At 46.3% G+C, this 6,000-nt stretch overlaps 1 protein-coding gene across 5 annotated transcripts in view; it reads right to left on the bottom strand.

Annotated features, from left to right (window-relative positions):
• ST6GALNAC1 (ST6 N-acetylgalactosaminide alpha-2,6-sialyltransferase 1) overlaps window positions 1-4,093 on the bottom strand; it is a 29,892-nt gene extending 25,799 nt beyond the window's left edge. For 3 of the 5 annotated variants that reach the window (XM_074889615.1, XM_074889609.1, XM_074889610.1), the window contains exon 1: window positions 3,843-3,951. The gene's annotated coding sequence lies outside the window, so the exon portion shown is untranslated. Of the gene's footprint in view, window positions 1-3,842; window positions 3,952-3,990 lie in introns of those variants that run through there. The other 2 variants (XM_074889613.1, XM_074889611.1) reach the window with 2 other exon arrangements.
• Between the last annotated feature and the right edge of the window lie 1,907 nt (window positions 4,094-6,000).

Genomic DNA, 6,000 nt, shown 5'->3' on the forward strand with positions numbered 1-6,000 from the left:
TCCATCAATTAACAGTAGCAGAATTCCAACTACTGAGTCATAGGCAGAGCTTGCGAAACAATTTCTTACACCACCCGGGCTACTATTCTTTGTTTCCTTTCCAATAAAAAGCTGTAACAGTGTTGACAAGGAAGACAAATTAAAGAGGCAATGATCCACAAAATCCTCTCCTTTGTAAGGATCACAGTTATATCTTTAAGAGAGAGTTATAAAACAACACAATAAAAAGTTACAAGGACATTAGAATAATGTCACATAAGTCACAAATACCTATTTCAGCTCCTATCTGATGCTACAGCAGGCAAACAACATTCAAACTCAAGTCCTGGCCTCTGGAAAGGTGGTTTCATCAGAGGAATGTGTCTTCTCTTTCCCCCCAGTGAAGTATAACCACAGACTCTGAAAACAAGCATTTCCTCCAGTAACTCCTAGCTGATCCCACAGATACTCATCCTGCAGGTGAAACAAACTCTTGGGGGTTGAGGGACTGAGGGAAGTTTTAAACGAGATTTTTTAGAAAAATTCTGGTCCTGATTGGGAGGAATTGCTCAGAAAATACGTGTTTTCCCATTCATAGTCATTAGCTAAGTTTAGCCAGTCTCAGGAATGCTGGATAACCGGCGGATCACAACACGCAGGATTTGTGAGAGACTGGCTGAGGAGAAAAGGGCTGTGCATATCCTTCTTAATTCTCTCTGAAACAAAACAGTGCTTGAAGTCTTCAGTCGGAGCTATGCAGGACCCCTCTGCTGTTTGCATAAAACAACAGCACCATCCAGTGGGTAAATGGTGCTCGCTTTTCCTCTCCTACCACCTCGCATTTACCTACAATTATCTACAGAATATGCAGTATAAAAACTTTCTTCCAATTGTGAGCACTTTAGAGCTGTATGTACATTAGCCTTGGGTAAGAACGTGTGAGCCATTTCAGGAGAGTGGTAAAAAAACAGCTCCAAAAACAACCACATTTTCTACTGCCAGGCAGCTCTGCCAGCAGCAAATTACCCAAGTGTTACCTTCCCTTGCACCAGGGCTGCCATCTCTTAACCACTGCAGAGGAGGGAAAATGGACCCCAGTGGAGGTAAGGGCTTATCATACCTCACCTGTGGGTTGAGCCACTGGGAACAACTTTGCAGCCAGACGCACCACAGTGAGGCCACATGTGACCACAGGAGAAGGCACACAGCCTCCCCCGCCGCACGCGGCCCAGTTCACACTGCCAATTTTGGAGATGTGTTGGGACTGCTTGGGATTCCCCAGGACAATGGTGGTTGGCTCTTTCATCTCTTTCTATAGCAGCATTCCTAATAATTTGGCTTAACACTGGAAAATTGCTGCAATCCCAACTGTAGGTTTGACACTACCCTCTCATGGAAAACAAGATCAATCATCCCCTTTCTTTGAGACAAATGCAGATGAAACAAACTATGTAATACCTCCTCTTTGATAGTTTATTGTTCCCAAAGCAATTTAGCAGTTAACAAATGCAAGCAGCACACAGCATTCCCATGACTCACTACACATACGTATCTCAACAACTGCATTCCTGACCTACTTTGGGAATTAAGAAAGCATTTCAGACAAGAGATTTTCCCCTTTGGAAAAAGGAGTGTCCCACAGCTATTCTGGAGCTGTTGGCTGGGATCCAGCGATTGGATCTGTTTGATGCACAATACATCTATTCAAAGTTTAAAAAAAAAAAATAATCACAAGGACTTCCATGTTTTACTCTGTTCCCATCCAAGTAGAAAGCCAGGTTCAAAACGCTGGTACTAGCACTCCATCCCCACCTCCTGAGCTTATCTTTATGAATTCCTACCATCTAGTGCTGCTCCCGTAACTCAGTCTGAACACTCAGTACTCACAGATCAGAATCTCTGCTGCTTCACTTGACGTTTAGAGAGGACTCACAAGAAAGATCACATTCCTGGAACATGTCAAAATCCCTATAAAAACTCACCTTTGTGAGAAAAGCTTTAGTCATATTATGGAGAAAGAAGACTAGAACAAAGTACCATGCACTTGCCACAAACAGAAGGTAGCAGACACCACTGCACATTTCCCACCACCTCTGAGATCAGACAACTTCCAGAGAAATGCAGGTAGAAAAGGCTACAATATCAAGGGGTCTATAGAGATATGTCTCTTTGGCACTTTTTATAAAGTCCTTATATCAAAATGTGATTCACCAACAAAAGTGTGGGTGGTAATAAAGGTGAAGCTGCCTTCTTAAAGCAGGAGATGCTTAAGCCACACATTCACTGCTTGATTACTACACAAATTCCCTATAGTCACCAGTTACTGCAAGTTTCAGGACTAGTTATTGCACTTCTAACAGGAAATTATATTCTTTAAAATGGATTGTTATCTACAACATGATTTTTAAACTTTGTCCCACCATTCTTAGGGGAATAAACCCAGTCTATTATAAATTCAGAGACTGGGTATTTAATTCCCTGTCAAATGCGTGTAGCCTGGATACAGTGATTAAGAGACACGAGGGACTGGGGTGGGGGAGCAGGAAGGAGTGGGGTTTTTTTAAGTCTTATGATAACTCCAAAGCTGGTCTGGAAACTCCTACTTGTTCTCCTCTGGTGGATATTAATGAGGACTTTTGCCTTTGATTCACTATGAGGAATGCCCTGAGGAATTTACTGAAAATATTTGACATAGTTTACAAAAAATCCTGTAGCTCCCCTGAACAGCGCTGAAGGCAACATAAGATGGAAAATAACCTTGTAGGTGTTTATGGTGGGTATGGGGCCACACTCTTTCCTATCTATAACTATTACCATTTCCTTCAAAGGAAAGGGCAGTGGAAACCCACCTCTTCACAATCAGATACACTTGACAAGTTCACTGGCACAATTCCTCACGCTATTGGCACAGCCATCCACTTTGTCTACACTGCTCATGCACTGGGCTGAGCCCAATTTACGTAACTTACCCCAGCTCTAGAGTGTAAAGCAGATGCTATCACATCATGAAGTGCAAGGTGTACCAATTCCAGGGGCAATCTATGCAAAAAAGCTTATTTAAATGATCTGTAAAAGGTCTCCAAAAATCCCTAGCAAAGCTGCCTACAGAGCCGGGGATGGGGGGAGAGGAATTCTGTTCACTTTCCCCTCCTCCTGCCTTCACCTGCCCCACCTACTAAATCCTTAATTAAATAATTCCAGAATTTTTTTAAACCTGGATCTCATTTGGTGCTCAAAGACTGCCTGAGCTTGAATCAGAAATAAGAACCACACCCAAGAACACTGAGGATGCAGAATAAAACACTCTCATTCTCTGATCTACCCAAGATTACATCAAGACAACACAACCTACTCCTTATCTGCAGGATAGAGTCACATTAGATTACACAAAAGCATGCTTAGTGGGATGTCAGGAACACACATAAATAAGAGCAACTGAAAAAACGTGGCTACAAAATATCTGGCGAAGATCTAGGATGAACTGTTCTTGCCAAGCATGCCAATGAGGGCAGCAGCACACCCTTCACATTGCTTTGGGCACTTTTAGAGGGACAGAAGATTCATTTCCCAAGGTGCCAGCACAGGCAGATCCCAAGATCATCACCGAACATGGACTTACTTATGCTTAAACCATGGTCACCTCGACTTATCTCACTGCATTTCCACTCCAAACCCACTGAAACTAACGTCCTGACAACTTCAGTGGACTTTGGGTCAGGCTAAACACCCGGTGAAAACTGTCAGAGCACACGCGGGCTCATCCGGATGCCTCAGACAGCCGGTGCCCGGCGTGCTGCCTGTCGGCTGGTGCAGGGGTGGCAGGTAAGGTCTAACCCCCCCGGCTCCCGCACAGGGCAGCCCACCTCACAGGCACCGAGCGGCCAGGGGCGCTCCCGCACAGACACACACCGCCCCACGATAAGTCAGGCCTCAGCCCCTCGGCCGGGCCCGCTCCGGCCGCGCCCCGCCGACAGCCGCCCTCAGGCCGGGCTGCGACCGCCGCCATCTTACGGGAGGGGTGAGGAGCGGCTCCGCCCCGCGCACGCGCGCTCGGCCCCGCCACAGGCAGGCGCTGGGATCCGTCACTCGCAGTGCGCGAGGCCCGCGCATGCGCACCGGGACGCGGGCCCGGGCTGCCCCGCCTCTGCCGTAGCGGGTTACGGCGGCCGGTTACAGACAAACCAATCCCATTCCGCGTTGCCGTACGGGTGCCGAGTGGGGACATGTGTGTCCAATGGCGAGAGGCCCGGCGCTGGTTGCTATAGCAGCGGGCCCCCTCGCTGGGCCCTGCCCAGGCTCCACCAGGGCCGCGGCCCTCGCAGCCATGGGGACCTGTCGCGCCGGGACTGGTGTCCCCTAGTGCCCCGGCCACCTTCCTGAAGTATCTGTGACAGCCGTGGGCAGGAGCTGTCCCGGGGCGGCCAGACATCACCGAGGCCGGGGCTCACAGCAGACCAGGCCTCCATGTTATGTAGGGCCGTGACAGACCCCTCAGCGCCAACTCCGGATCTTCCCGCCCGTGTTTGTGGCCCCAGAGCTTGTCAAAGGGGAGAAATGTCTCCCCAAGGGCCCTCACGGTGTTTCACCTGCCCCACGACCTGCGGTGTGTTCATACAGCCACTTCATACCCTACAGCCCTGCATGAGGCTGAGGAAAAGCAGCCGGTGTTATTTAAAGGACAATAGCCAGAAGCGGAGATCCTGCCATAGCAACTGGTGAAATTTCCTGTATAAATATTGATGAGCCCAGAAGGAAAAGGAAATTAGAAGCTGGCCGGCCAAGTTGGGATGTACTCCATCGCTGCAGGTCCCGGCGGCAGCCCGTGGCTTTGAAGGCGGTCTCCGAATGCCACCTCCCCACCGCCGAGCACAGGCGCACAGAGACGTGTCCAGTGGGCTCCTCTTTATTACAGCCTGGCAGCTGCACACAGAGAAAACATACCATTTAAAACCCACGGGTTTTACATCTAGACATCCCTTTGTCTCATGTCTCGGGCAGAGGCTTTTTTACTTCGCTTCATTTCTTTCTTAAATTTGGGCCTAGTAAATGACAGATCTTTACGACTGTTCTGTCATCAACAGCATCTTAACATTTTGGTGACACTGCTCAGAGTTGACATGGGCAGGACAGGTTTAATGCCAGATGCTCTGCCTTACTCAGCTTTATCTTTGCTGGCATACTGTAAAGCTGAGGAGTTTGAGGAATATTTTTTTTCCCACAAATGTTCCTATTCAGAGAAGGAAGGCCCAAATGTAAAAGAAGAAATATAAAAATATTTTGGAAATAAACTGTAAAGTGTACAAGACAAAGACTAAAAATCAACTAAACCTTAACTCTCCTTTGCTTGCTTTCAAGAAGAGCTTTGGAAAAGATCCTGCTTTCAGTTTTGAACTACAGAGAAGTCCCATATACAAATTTTCTACATTTCTCTCTTTTCACAGCTTGACAAAGGAAATTGTGACCTAGGGACACAGCAAGCTAGCATGATGTTTCACATCATGAGACTCCTTTTCCCACTTAATTCCTTCATGTTGAATAAGAAGAGGTAATTTTCAGACATTGAATTTAGATTAAGTCATGACTGGTAGTAAAACCAGCTTGATCTCATAATAAACATGCCTTCACCCAAGCGAAAACAATTAGAAGATAAAATGACTCTTAAAAGTCAAATAGAAATAGTAGGGTGTTATAGAATATACTGTAGTGGAAAACAGTGACCAGATAATGAGATATTTGTTTTCCCAGACTCAAAAGGATTGTACAAAATAAAGAAAACCTAATCTTTTAAGAGATCATTCCCTAAAACTGGGTCAGAAAATGTTGCCTCCCTTTGTCACCAGTTATTGAAACTGCGAAAATCCTCCCTGATAAGAAAGCATTTAACAGGATTTCATAGGAGAGATTAAGTACACCAGAAGACATTCAGTTAAAATTAGGAATGCTCATTGATTATCCAAACCACTAAGGGTTGGTCAAGACTGTTCAAAATACTTGATAAATTCACAGAGATTTCCTAAGTAT

Source organism: Strix uralensis, chromosome 19 (assembly GCF_047716275.1).
Source record: "Strix uralensis isolate ZFMK-TIS-50842 chromosome 19, bStrUra1, whole genome shotgun sequence".
NCBI lineage: Eukaryota > Metazoa > Chordata > Aves > Strigiformes > Strigidae > Strix > Strix uralensis.